General features: G+C 42.1%; 1 protein-coding gene across 4 annotated transcripts in view; it reads left to right on the forward strand.

Annotated features, from left to right (window-relative positions):
* The window catches only part of peak1 (pseudopodium-enriched atypical kinase 1), a 99084-nt gene that overhangs the window by 29487 nt on the left and 54375 nt on the right, over positions 1-15222 (forward strand). For all 4 annotated transcript variants that reach the window (XM_072672417.1, XM_072672419.1, XM_072672416.1 and 1 more), the window contains one exon: positions 6875-6922. The gene's annotated coding sequence lies outside the window, so the exon portion shown is untranslated. The remainder of the gene's footprint in view (positions 1-6874; positions 6923-15222) is intronic.

Here is a 15222-nt window from a genome sequence, read left to right on the forward strand (position 1 = left end):
AGACTCCACACATACATGCATAAAGGTTCAAGCATTGAGTCTATTTTTGCCATTTGAAGTGAGTAGCATGCTGAATCTTCAGAAACCTTCACAAAATGGTGTGAAAACAAGGGCCTCATAGTAAACATTCCACTTGGCTTCTGGTATAAAATGAGCTCGCTTTCTTTGCCCAGTGCTGGTTACACAGTATTTTAGTGTAGTAGACGACTCTAATGTGGTGAAATAGGCACTGAATTATTTACCATCTCTGAGCGCTCCTCAGTGCTGCCGGCTGGGAATAACATTTGTTAATGCTGCCTTGATGACACCAGACAGTACTCTGAACACCGTGGTTAAAACAGACTTGGAATTGGATCAGGATTAAAATAGCCGATACCCGATCCATTCAAACATGCCTGGATTGGCCCCGATCCAGATCCACTGGATAGCATCAGGACATCCCTAGGGTGGTGGGCTTGCCTGATTGAGGTAATCAAACCCCAGTCTGCCACAGGGGCAGCAGTGTTGGCCACTACACTACAAAATAACTGCTGTTGGCTTTGTGAGGGGTACATGCAGCATAAAGGCAACTAGTTTTCCAGAGTAAGCCTATTTCTGAGCTAAAGCAGTGTGTGCAGTTTATAACTACAGCTCTGTGGAATCCAGACCCTTCTTTACACTATGAAATATCATGTTCGAATTGAAAACTTAAGTTAATCTTGTCTCAGTTAAGCTTCGACTTTACTGCTACTACCGGAGCCACACTGCTGCCCCCACTGCCTGAGCAGTGTATCCAACAATGGTGGAGGTCTGTTTTTGCAGCTGTGCTTGGTGATGCAGTGAACCAATGAGAGAGAGAGAGTGGATGCCTCTCAAACTTAGTCTGACACACACACACACACACACACACACCATCAGCTCTAGCCAGGCTGGCTGGTTCTCTAGAGATTTCTGACACCTGCTGATCAGTGTGTAAAGATGGCATCAAAAGGGCTGCACCCTATCTCATGCTCTCTCTCTCTCTCTCTCATGCTCTCTCTGTCTGCACCATATTGTACAATCTAAGGAAGCATCTGTTTTTGTCTTCAGGATTTTTTGCTTGGAAAAATAAGTGTTTTTTGTTTTGTTTTTTTTATATAAAGATCTGCTGCTGCTTTGTTATCAGTGATCTCCATTTTTTCAGTTCTCCATACACACACCTCTTTTCCTGTTAGAGCTCGTTTCTTAGCAACGGGACCAGTGCCTGTGCCGAAGATCCTCTGCAAAATGAAAAAGTGCAGCTCTTCTCGAGGGTAGATATGACGTGTGCCGTTGGATCAGATGAGCTGTATTTGGATGATTGGCCGGCTGAGGGCTCTGTCCAGGAGTCATGTTTTTGGGAGTCATTTGTTGGTTCCATTTCAGCTCCAGCACTCTGGACATTACATCGAGTCACTGAAAGTGTGCCCAGGACATTGGTTGGGGGGCAAAGTCTAGGAAAATTCATAGACTCGATTCATAGACTCCAGCCCAGTTTACAGTATATTCTCTGATTAAAGATGCAGCTTTGTCCTAACCAGCTGTGTGTGTGTGTGTGTGTGTGTGTGTGTGTGTGTGTGTGTGTGTGTGTGTGTGCGCCTGCCCCAGTTACACACTGCATAAGTCACTCGTAGCACTGCTACATTTAGATCACTACAATGAAATTACGGCTCATTTGGCCTCCTTTTCCACACAGCGTTGCCGAAAGCATGGAGCCCAAATGAGCCTTTAAAGCACTCGAAATGAAGCCGGACCTGTAAATAATGCAGCAGTTTGACAGCTGGACCAGTGACTTACCTGCCAAATGCTCCATCGTTCCCTACTGCCCAATTTACTCTCATAACTTAACCCCTATCCAGAGAGAGAGAGAGAGAGGGAGTAGGTTGAAGAATACCAAAGGGGATATTATGAGAAAGATGAGGCAGGTTATGTAACGCTCACGTGTGGAAGCCACCTCTCTCTCTGTGTGTGTGTGTGTGTGTGTGTGTGTGTGTGTGTGTGTGTGTGTGTGTGTGTGTGTGTGTGTGTGTGTGTGTGTGTGTAAGCCCTGTTCTCATTCTCATTCAGACCCTGAGGAAAGCAGCTTTGATCTCTAATTCACCAAAGGAATCTATTGAGTGCAGAGCGAGAGGGGGAAAATTAGCAAAGCTCATTTGTTTCCTGGGCATGAAGCAGAGCACCCCAACTCTAGTTTTAAGTCTGAACAAGTTGGTAATTGTGCTGCTCAGCTATTCAATAGTGGCTCTCTATTGTGCTGATGATGCTGCTCGCTCTACTGTAGCCTCCTCCTCCTTCTCCCCAGCCAGTGAAGAAGAGGGTTTCAGGACAGTTAATCTATGGGTGCTCCACGCACAGATGCGCTCTTCAGGAACCGGTGCGAGGTCACACAGACTTTACAGAACGCTGGCAAAAATCCCATTCATCCCAGGGAGAAACAAAGTGACCTCAAGTGAACCATGTTGTAGCAAAACCTGGCTAAATGGAAAAGGCAAAAACAGGTTTTCCACCTCGCCAGTGTCTGAGATATTGCACTACAAAATAACGCCATCCAACATTTGAGGTCCACTTCTGAAATTTGTCACGATTCACACTTAAATGACCACTTTTTTTTAACCTATTTGGCTAAGGATTAAACTAGTTGATTAGTAAATGACCTCCATATTGATGGGCAAGGTGGGACTGAACTCCAATAGACTGAATAGGTGGATGTAATACACTGATCAGCCAAAAATTAGCACCACTGACAGATGAAGTGAAAAACATTGATTATCCTCATCTACGGTGGCATCTGTCAAGGGGTGGATAATAGCTAACAAGTGAAGAGCCAGTTCTTGAAGGTGATAAAATGTGAGAAAATGACGTATAAGAATCTGGGCCTCTATGACAAGGGCCAAATTCTGATGGCTAGACAACTAGGTCAAAGTATCTCCAAAACATCAGGCAGGTCCAAGAAAGGACAACCAGTGACCCGATAGCAGGGTCATGGGCACCTTAGGCTCATTTATGTGATCAATGGAGGCTCCACCTCACAACTTGCAGCACTTTAAGGATCTACTGCTAACGTCTTGGTGCCAGATACCAGAGGACACCCTTAGGGCACCCTTGGAGTCCATGCCTCCAGTGGTCAGATCTGTTGTGACGGCATAAGGGGGACCTATTTATTATTAGGCATTGTCGGGTGTTAATGTTGTGGCTGACTGTTGTATGTAAATGAGTTGAATTCTGAACAGTGTTCTGCAACTCCATGTCCATGTATGGAGCGAGAAGTGAACGGTACATTGTAAAGCTTTAATAGAGTTTAATACTACACTGATCCTTTAAAAAAGGAAAGACATTTGGCTTTTTACCAGCGTCACTTTACACAGGCATATAAAATGCATGTAATGTGATGCACACACTTTTAAAACAGTTCATCAGAGCTCTTCCAACTTTGCATCCGCTCCTAAAAAGAAGTTCACTATTACTATCACCACTTATCACTAAGATTCAGTCCTTAGTCTTGCGTGCGCTCTCTCTCTCTCTCTCTCTCTCTCTCTCTCTCTCATACTCTTGTTCTCTCTCTCTCTTTCACACTCCCTCTCTCGCACTCATTTTTGTTGCTCTTACTCTTTTTCTGTCTCTTGCTCTCTCATTCTCTCACCCTCTGTTCTTTTTTCCCCCCTTCTCCTCGCTTGCTCTCTCTCTCTCTCATTTACAGCTCTGATCACCTGTGTTTCCCTCTGAGATTGTTTGTAAGAATAAATTATAGCAGCCTTTGATGTTCATTTGTTTTTGACACTGTTTTCATACCTTGTTTGATTCATGTTTTATGGAAAGATGCGTAGTGATGAATGTGAGTTGATCTGAAACCTCCATGGCCATAAGAAAAAAGCAGTGAGGCACATTTGCTTTGAATCTGGAGAGTGACTTTTGGCTGTAGTTTTACATAGGTCTGTGTGTGTGTGTGTGTGTGTGTGTATATGTATGTATGTATATATATATATATATATATATATATATATATATATATATATATATATATATATATATATATATATATGTGTGTGTGTGTGTGTGTGTGTGTGTGTGTGTGTGTGTGTGTGTGTGTGTGTAATAATTAGTTTACTAGAGAGTGACTCAATCTATAGCTTTTTGGCTTTCACAGCCCACGCTTATGTACACTGCTTGTTTGGTGTCAGAGATCTAGCAAAGATATTGTAACAATATTTAAAAACAGTTTTTTGATTTACAATCAGGGTTGGGTAGCATAATGGTAATACGGCATACCGCAGTATTTAAAAGACTGTTTCCAAATGAGGACAGTATTTAAAAATACTGTTCTGTGTTTATTTTAGTAGATGGCCAAATATTCATGTTCCCCCATGTGCATTTAAGAGGTGCCACTGTGGAAGCTTACTGATTGGTGATGCCATGCTCTGAAAACAGATGGGGTAAAAACAGACCCACCGTAGGTGAGAGTTTGGCGGAGTTGGATTAAAAGAGAGCGCGCAAACCTGGATGAACCAGTCTACTCAATGTGCCTGAGACACTAAGACCATTCTCACAACTTTATGCTCTCGAATATGAGGCTTTACCCTCTAATGGTGTGCCATTTGAGCCTCTGTTAAGTGAACCATGGTCTGCGCTGTGGTGTTTAGCCTGCTTGGTAACCTATCCGAGTCTAGAGCAGAGCAGAACCGTCTCCTTTTACCCTTCTGTTATGCCCAACACCGGCCATGTGACTTCGCTCTCTTAGGCACAAGTTTTAATTGTCAGTACTCATGCTTATTAGTCAACAGCAGCTGTTCTGAGCTGTCTGATACTCAGTGGAGCTGTAGTCGAGCTATCTAAGCAAAGACTAGCTTAGCAAGCGAGCTACAGATCCAAAACCACATGGAAAAACAGTTATTTTAAAGCTTTCAGTCCTTTGAACAGGAGTCGCTCGATCGTTCTTGTCTAAACATTTATAAGTGGCCTATCAGTCAGCCAGACCTGAGCGTGTTCTGTGGGGACCAGGATGTAATATGCTATTAACTAAACTAATACTTACCAGCTTCTCTCTCCGGATTCAAAGTCTTTAAACATTAGTAGTTGTCCAATGTTCAACATGTATTATTTATTTAATGTTTTAAAAGTGTTCACTCAGTTTTTCACCCTGTGAGCAAACTGAACTTTGTATTTGATCATTTTTCTGTTTGAAAATAATGCAGGTTGAGATTGCACAGAAACCATGTAAATGCAGGACTATCTGTGCTAACAAAGCAGAACAGCAGCACATTGAGATGATCTCCTTTGTGGTACATTATTGAAGTTCTGATTGGCTCGGGTTTCACAAAGCTGACAGGGTGCAGTGGAGTTTCAAGCGACTTTCAGGTATGTCACAAAGAAGCAACGCAATTATGAACACAAGTGAAATTTAGTTTCATGTAGGTGTCGAGAAACTAAAGCTGCTTTAGCAAGTTTCACCTTGTAAAGCCAAGTCTAATGATTCGGCTGCCTGTCTGACGTCCAGCCCACAGCTCCCGGAAAAGTCTTTCAGTGGTTTGTGAAGTTACAGAGTCATTTCTGACCTAGAACCATGTTGACTGGGGTGATTTGCTACTGGGCTGACTGCATGATCATTGGCAAGAAATGAGTTGGAACAAAGGGAAAGCGACTTTATCCCCAACTCAAGGCCACCTATACCACTGCATCCTGTGCTGCCAGAAGGGCGCCCATGAGCCAGTCAAGTTGTTGGGAGTGTCGGCTGTTTGAACACTGATCAGCGCTCAATCTGTGAACCAGACAAAGATTACTGCTGTCCATAATTGTGGCGAGAGGCGAGGTTATGAGGCAGGCGCGGGGGAAGCAGGGTTGAGCTGAATTTCACGGAAATTAGGAAAGATGAAAGCAATTTTGAGAGGGTGTGTTTGTTTGAGGTTGCCATAGAAACTCGGCCAGTGGTTTCAAGAGCAGTTTATATTAGACTCTTACCAGCTCCATCAGTATACACAATCTCTGACAGAAACACACACACACACACACACACACACACACACACACACACACACTTATTCTCTTAGTTTCCCATGACTGTGTTGCACTTCATACACTGGAAAAGACTGCCTGTCTGTTCCACAGCGCCTTTAGTTTCAACAGGGCAGTTCTTCGGTTTTCCTCATTAAGGTCCTGCATCGACTCTATCCTGTGTTTGTGTGTGTTTGTGTGTGTGTGTGTGTGTGCGCCTATGATAAACCACAGGGAGTGCGGCATGCAGATGGCGTATCCCCAGTAATGTAGGGAAGATGAGTTTATCCAAATGTTATTAGGAGAGACAATAACGTGACCACACTCTCGGAGGAAGAAGAGTGAGGGCGGGGAGAGGGAGAGAGGAATAGAGGGAGGGGGTGAGAAAGACAGAGAGCACTACAGCCTCTTATGCTAGTGTGCCATTAGTGCACGAATGGCTGCTGCCACCCCAGACTGCTTTAACTGCTTTTAATGAGGGGTGCCCCAAGCACCTCATTACCAGTATGACCAGTATGGCAAACCAGTATGAATGTTTTCATTTAGCTTTGCTTAAAACCCTTAGAGTATACCAACCCAGGGTTGCTTCTCTTCGCCATCACATGTCCCATCCGAAGAGTGCATCTGACAGCATGTCCAATAGAAGCTGCGGAGCGGCTCGGCCAGGTCTACTTCATGTGTAAATCCCAGAACACGGCCCTGCCGCAGATGAACGCCTGCCGCAGAGTAGGGAATCAATAGCAACATCCTACAGTCATTAAGCAGAGTGAGGAGCATTTTGTTCTTCCTCCGGGTGCGTCCATGTAAAAGCATTAGGCCGACTGTATTAACTTACTAATGGATGTGTTACGGTGTACATTACTGCACTAACGCTCTTCCTGTCTTCCTCCAGCTCATCCTGCTGCGCTGAAAGGGAACACGCCTCATCGGACAGGAAGAGGTACGGTCACTTGGATTCAGTTTACATTGAGTAGAGTCTCACAAATGTCCCCATCAAGCATAAAAGAGTGCATGATGGGTCATTTCCTTCAACACATATTGTGATGCGCTAACACGAACCATGAACAGAAGCTATGTTATTGACAATTGATTGGCCTTTCATAGCTGCTGCTGTCCTCATTGATAATACTACAGCAGTGAGTATAAATAATGACTGAAGACAAATCGATGTACAGGTTCAGAGTATTTAGAAAAAAAATGAGGAAAAGTGGGCATTCATGACGATATCAGAATCTTTTTTGGCGCCTGGCCGTTTAAATGTTAAAGTTTAAGCAATAATTCATATCAATATTTCATTATTTATTAAACTCTAAAAGCGCACAATGTTTAAATTATCCTGGATTACTAAATTGTCTGCTTTTTATATATTTAACTGCATTTTGAGTCACATTTGGTCCCAGTTACTACGCCGAAAGAAGTGGGATAGGGGTGTAACAGTGTTTCAGAGTTCGGTTCACATTGCTTTTGCTCATCACAATTTGGTACGACAAGACATCACCCCACCTTTTGTGACCCAAATAAATACCATGGGTCAATGTATAATAATAATGATGGGAAGAAAAAGAACAAGACACTGTGATCTTGCTTTGAGACTCAGAAAATCGTGAAAATGTCATACCATTGCAGTCGTAGTTCCACCAGAGTCCTCTCAAGGTAGCTGGTACAGCCCGTAGTGCATTCAACAGTAAAGTACATACAAAATGTATACATTGAACATATGCTCTAACATACAGTGGTGCTTAAAAAAAAGTGTGAACTCTTTAGTATTTTTAATATTTCTGCGTAAATTTGATCTAAAACATCATCCGAAGTTTACACAGTCAGACAAACGTAGATACAGAGAACCAGATCAAGCAAATGAGGCAACAGTCCAAAGCTTGATCATTTATTTGTTGAGTACCACATATCTGTGGGTGACAAACGTATGTGAACCTTTAGCATTAGCAGATAAATAGAAGGTGACTGGCAATGTGGTCATATTTAAAAGTCATATTGGCTAAAAAAATCTTTTTGATTGAAGTGCAAAATAAAACTTGAGAAGCATTAGAAGTGTTTCAGTTTTCAATGTAGGCCATATTTAGCAATTCAAAGCTTAATCCCAACCCAAAAGAAAAAAAGAAAAACACCAGCAACAACAGCCAGCCAGCTGTAGTCATTACATTCATTACATTTCTATTCACACATAGACTACCGCATATTCTCCGTATGACTGCATGCACCTAACTGTAATGTCTACAGTGTGGGGCAATGGTTTGGGACACATACGCATACCATTAAGTCCCACGTTGGTTCTCTGTGCCTCACTGGACCTAGTAATCTTATCGCATCAGCATTTGCAGTGAGATACTGTTGCGAGAGAGCAAAAGAGAAAGAGTGTGCGAGAGAGTTGAATGATATTAAATGGGCTGGCCTTCAGTGAGGCATAGGTGTGGGAGTTCTCAGTAATTCAGTAATCTGGTCTGAATGACTCACAGCAATGAGACTCAGGATAAAGCTGCATCCAGCCTCGCTGGGTTCAGGTTGGTGTGTTTGTGTGACTGGGGCTGGCTCAGTCTCTGGAATATCATCCAGTCAGCTTGAGCTGTGGGCATTTGTCATCATTACAGCCCTTATCTCCTGCATGCAACATGCGTGCGTATACACACACACACACACACACACACACACACACACACACACACACACACGTGCACACAGACACAAAGAGAAAGAGAGGGTCTCCTTTCTCCAGCGTATGTCTACGGGAGCGGGGAGAGGATGCTAATGAATATCAGTGGAATGCAGGTGCTGTCAAAGCCTCCGCTGCTGCAGAGAGACCAGGAAACACCACAGATGAAACGTACACATGCACAAATGCATGCGCACTCACAAGCTTTGAACTCCGTAGAGTGGAGGGTCTCATTATCCTCAGCTTTAGAGTGCCTTCTCTCTTAAGTGTGCTCCTCCTGCTACAACACACACATGCGTGCGCACACAGACTGTAATTATCATCTCCCCAGAGAGGCTGCAATAGTGTGGCTGAATATTGGAGAGAAGCAGATCAGCTTCCTGTCTAATGGGCTGAACACTTTTGCTGTGTGTGTGTGTGTGTGTGTGTGTGTGTGTGTGTGTGTGTGTGTGTGTGTGTGTGTGTGTGTGTGTGTGTGTGTTGTCACCTATTCTACGCTCAGAATAGATGACAAGATGCTGGAGGAAGCTGAGAGCAGAGATTCAAGCTGTGGTGACAGACAGGCTTTGACACCTTTCAATTGCCAGAGTTCACAATTTTCTCCATTGGCAAAAGAGAAAGACCGGAAACGGATCAATCAGGACTGCTAGTGAAACCCATTTAAAACAGCAGGTGTCTTTTAGATTTTTTTTACCATTTATTTATTTATTTATTTGCATCCTCTTTTTGGATTGTCAATTTTTTTTGTACTTCCGACATGTGCAGTCAGCCACAGCCTCTTTTTCCAAACTGCCACCGATGCAACGTCACTCGCCAACAAGCACACTCTGAGGAAAGCGCCAGTTACTCTGCTCTGCTTAATCAGTCAACAGATGCCAGTGCCGGCCAGCATCGCACTAGACTGATGTCGGGAGAAAGTGGCATCTACCCAGCGTGGAGAGAGCAAGGCCAGTTCTGCTCTCTAGGGGCCGCGGCTGCCGATGACCGGGCTTCGAGCTCTCGGGATAGTGATCCTCTGGTCATAATGACTGCTCGTGCAGTTTTGGAGTGATGTTTTGCACAATGTTCAGTGCTGTAATGGCCATTTCCTAATTCTACCCCATTTTCTACCCGATTTGGAAGACCAATTATGCAATCCCCGTTCATGTGATCTCCCCCTATCACTAGCAATGCCCCAAAACTTGAAGGGTCTCTTCCAACACCGCGCACAGAGCTGACCAACATCACAACTAGGAGTGATCTGGGGAGGAAGTGCCATTAACCCACCCCTGAGAGAGCAAAGTTAATCTGCGCTCTCTGACTCTGGCTGCTGATGGCAAGCGACATGACCCAGTATTCGAACCAGCAGTGCTCAGCTCAAAGTGCGGCACCTTTGTCTACACCTTTGACTGCTCTGCTGCACTGCTCGGGCCCAATTTAAGTCTCTACACATTGGTGCAAGATCAGTGTTCAAACAATCATTTTTATGGCTGCACAAAATTTTAACAAAAAACAAAAACAGAATTCTATATTTTGTTGCTAATATACCAATATGTTGCAGAAATGCAGGAATTATCAGATTGTCCCAGAAGTCTGTGATCCAACATGTTGTGACATTAATAATGCACCCCTTGTATCCAAGATTGGAGTAATATATATGATCTTGCCCAGATGTAATCTGCCTCTTCTAGATTTGAGAACAGTAGGGAAGTTTCCTTTCAAATTGAAAGCCAAAGAGTTATACAGTTATACATTTGTATGACTGTATAAATTATCTTTTTTATACATAATAAATTCAATTATGTATAAATCATACAGCAGTGATATTTCTGACACTAATTTATAATCTAGTCTGTATAAATAATGGTTTAAACTGTGTGCTTTTCTTTTTTTTTCTTTTTTTTACCTTGCATTTTAAAATTCAAATTTTGCATTTACATTTTGCTGTCAGACAAAAACCTTGTATCTTCAAAATGTAAACTTCACAGGAGAAGGAGAAGTGTGAAGTGAAAAACCTGGATTCTTCTATTCTGGGGATGTTTTTGCTCTCTGAGGCCTTATGCAGGCTGGGACAGATGTTTTTTGGCTCTTTTTAGCTGAGTGCACTTGGATGCTTCAGTCTTGGAGGATGTGGTCATATGGCAGGATGCTCAGCCTGGGGCAGGGATCTTCTCATACAAGTCATGCAGGAATCCCACAGATTGGGTTGCAAATCTGGTATTAATAAGCTTAGTGGAATTCCCCAAGTGCTGTAACGCTGAGAACAATTTCCAAGCGAAACATTACTACTTCTAAATATTGAAAGACAAAGGGTTTAAGGTTTTATGTCTTGCGCTAACACAAGCATTTTATCTTTTTTTTTTAATTTTTTTTTTTAAAGGTCTTTATCATATGCCTCTAAAGCCATGTAAACTCTAAGGGCCTGTAAGTGGGTCTACACTTCAGCTCCTTACCATCATAATTACGTCACCCACCTACACAGTTTGAACTTTATATGATGACAGTTTGTTGTCAGAATTAAAGGAGCTGCAATGAAATGCTCATGTGGACTTTTTGGAGATAAGGTCGTGAAACTTGACCTTGGCTGTCTAAGAGTGCCTATACACTGGAGGCTGACAGAGCATCAGAAACCCAGTCCCCCATTGTGTTTCAGTTAGGAAGCTGCGTCAGCTCTGTCAAACTAGGAACTTTTGCTGCACAGGATTCTGACGAGGACATCAGCCATTAGAATTGAGGATGCGCAGACACTGGCAGATGACTGATGAAAATCCAAGATGGAGGTCAGTGCGGCGTATTCCTTCCCAGTTCTGGAAGATACCAGATAGGTAGAATATAAGGATTAATTTTGTTGTGCAGCAGCTTGTTCAGTGTGTCTTTGTAAGCATTTTCTGGACTCCAAAGCTCCAATTTTTGGAGTGATGTTTTGCACAATGTTCAGTGCTGTAATGGCCATTTCCTAATTCTACCCCGTTTTCTACCCGATTTGGAAGACCAATTATGCAATCCCCGTTCATGTGATCTCCCCCTATCACTAGCAATGCCCCCAAAACTTGAAGGGTCTCTTCCAACACAGTGCACAGAGCTGACCAACATCACAACTAGGAGTGATCTGGGGAGGAAGTGCCATTAACCCACCCCTGAGAGAGCAAAGCTAATCTGCGCTCTCTGACTCTGGCTGCTGATGGCAAGCGACATGACCCAGTATTCGAACCAGCAGTGCTCAGCTCAAAGTGCGGCACCTTTGTCTACTAAAACACTCTGAGCCTCTCAGTTTTTTTTTTTTAGTTTGAATTGTGTGTTTGGTCAGCAGGTTGGACAGGGAAATGATTTGGAACATATTTGTACGTTTTGAAGAAAACCTTGTAGCTGTGAAAACACACCCCTTTCATGGAAAGATAAACGCCATATTTGTAACGTATGTCTTCTTCTGTGTACTTGGTAGATGCTGCAGTTACCGTAATGGTTTTATACCATGTGGATGTCCTCTGCATCAAATGAGGAAGTGTGAATAGGGTCATTTGCTGGAAAGCTGTTTACTATTTGGAGGTTAGAAATCACATTTTAACATTAGCCTTCCACTGCCTTTTTTATCTACAGTCGCAAGCTAAAGAGTGTCCCTTTTAAGATAACTAAGGGCCCATGGCTTAAATACTGGGTGCATCATTGAAGTAATTGTAATGCTAGTAATGCCAACACTGATCTTGTGCATTTCTGATGCTGGTGGCATACCTCCAAAAACTACTGAAGAATTGCCTATATTTAATTAATTTATTTATTTTAATAACACTGATTCTATATAGAACCATGATTACTTGAACAATTTAAACACTAAAATGGTTCTTCCTTTGATAAATCAGTATGCAAGAAAAAACTGTAGACATTTCTTTATATATATCAGTGGTCCAGGTTTGGAGGACCTCACCTTTAACTCAAGAAGGGCTTGTTAATTAATGAAGTTGGGAGCCACTACATTATAGAACCAAACGGGTTTGGTTCCATAGTTATGAGCCGAAGAATCCCTTTTTATATACTACATAGAACCTATATTTGCTTTGCTTGTAGACCAGAAGCTAAACCTTCTAGTTTCCTGGCCGTAGCAGTTCTGTTCTCTACTGACCCTTTTATGCACCTTATTGCTTGTGTTCATGATCATAATCCACTATAGGAAAGACATGCTGTTGGTTGTTGGTGTGGTAGTCGTGTGGAATTTCCACTGCCTAGTTTCAGGAGAGAAACAGCACCTCAATTCACAGCAGATGAAGAAATGAAGAAACCCTCCAAAATGCTTTGTGGTGGAGTGCAGAGGTGCTGGTTTTAGGAATGTGGGTCATGCTGTGCTGCATGTTGGATAATTGTGCTATGTCTGATCCTGCTTGCGTGTGGGTGGGTGCTACATGTGCAGGAATACTTGGATGTGAACGAGTTAAGCGGTTGAAAGTAAAGTTCATTAAGATGCAAACTAGAGGGCTTGTGTTTGTGCAATCCTTCTATGGGTGTGTGTGGGCCCAACCATTCAAACAAACCAAATGCAAACATTGTATCATAATACAATAAAAAGTCGTTATATTGCCTAACTCTACCTCTTAATATTCAGGAATTCCACTGATGCAATGCTTGACGCAAACTGCGTTAACAAGAAAAAAAACACATTGAAGTTAAAACTACATTCAGATAGAGCCGGCAGACACGGCACTAGACCACGTACTGGGCTGAGATGAAGGTGTTCCGTTTAAATGGCTATCCTACAGTTCAGCTGTGCTCTGAGTGGGTTAAGGACACTTTTAGGCATGTATTTATAGAGATGACATTGGTGACAGCCCAAGTCCAGTCACTGTTAACAATATTAGTAAGGCTGCATCTAATTATTATTTTTACAGCTACAGCTGGTGCTGCTGCAGAGTCTAACCCTGTCTCTCTTGTGACATAGGGTTTTCAAAGACACAAGGCATTGAAAAAATGAGAGAACCTGAAATTAGCAGAAAATGGCTGTTTGTACACTGGGCAAAGTTTAGAAGGCATACTACAGCAGCACTCACACAGTGCACAAGCACCTGAAGAGAAAAGCATGCAGGAGTGAAGAACACTCGAGTGGTAATTAGGGAAGCCTTGTAAATCTGTTGTTCTTGAAGCTGCTAAATGCTCTTATTATTATAGCGATGTATTCATTTGCCTGCTGCTTTCAAATTTCCAATGAATACGTGACTGGAATAGGTTAAGACTAGAATCTGGGCATTTACGTTGATTGATGGTGCCAGTCTGTGTGTTTGTGTATTTTGGCTTGACTGGATCATATCTAAATTCTCTTCAGCCATTATTTTAAGCACATAGGGAATGGCAGAAACACATTTTATCACATACACTTTGATAAGGGGTAAACACCCCACTTCACTTGCTGACTATTCTGCTTGTTTAAAGTTTTACAGTTAATGTAGTTTTACCTTTTATTGGAAGTTTTGTCAAAAAAAAAAAATTAAATGCTCAATTCCAACTATTTTGGCAGACAATAAATCGCTTAGATTAATCGCCTAATCGGCAAAATAATTACTGGATTAACCGAGGGAGAAATGGTCCCCCCTCTCCAGAGAAGTATGTATGTGTGTGTGTATATATATATATATATATATATATATATATATATATATATATATATATATATATATATATATATATATTACTTTACTTATATATTATGTTACTTATATATATATATATATATATATATATATATATATATATATATATATATATATATATATATATATATAATATTTTCAGTGGCCGCAGCCATCTTTACAACACACCAGCGTATTTTAATGAACAATGGCATTGGTCACGTCTAGGAGTTACCCCAGTTCTAAACGTTAGCCAGAAAGTTTTGTGTGGCTGGCTGCGTTTAGGGAAAGTGATGAATCATCATTTGTTAGATTTTGTTACTTATTTATTTATTTATTTATTTATTTTTTATAGAAGTTGCTTATAACTAGGTAGGCTTAATAGGTGGATACATGTCAGTACTTTTGTTTTCATGACTTTTTTTTTTTTTTTTTGCATTTTTATTTTCCACCTGTGCTCTGGAACGGTTTCATTTACTGAGCTTTAATGAAAGTCAGCATTTTGAAACTGCACTTGCTGTTAGACTGAGCCTTATGTTTCTTCCTGCCTTCCTTCCCTCCTGCCTCCCTTCGGGAAAGCTAAATCTAATGTTACAGACAGTGTATAGTGAAAAGTATTGAGCTGTTCTGTGGCATCAGATAAAGGAATCAATAGAACGCACATACGGTCTGGTGCTGTGGTGCAGATAGCGTGTGTATGACACACACACACACACACACACGCCGAGTTCTCCACAGCAGGTGGCTAATTCTCGTCAACCACCAGACGGCGGTTCTGGAACTACAGGGGATTCCAGAGTGGAGAATGGTGGAATTCCATTAAGGTCTCCAGTGAGAGGCTGAGGGAAACATTCAGCTGAAATATTGATGAAGATTATTGGTAAGCCGTCACTCACTGATGCTTTGTTATAGATTTAGGATTTATGCTTCCCATAAGAGGCGGAGTGTGATGGCTTGACCTTGTGCTTGTAATCCTCCACT

Source organism: Salminus brasiliensis, chromosome 2, assembly GCF_030463535.1.
Source record: "Salminus brasiliensis chromosome 2, fSalBra1.hap2, whole genome shotgun sequence".
NCBI classification, from domain to species: Eukaryota; Metazoa; Chordata; class Actinopteri; order Characiformes; family Bryconidae; genus Salminus; species Salminus brasiliensis.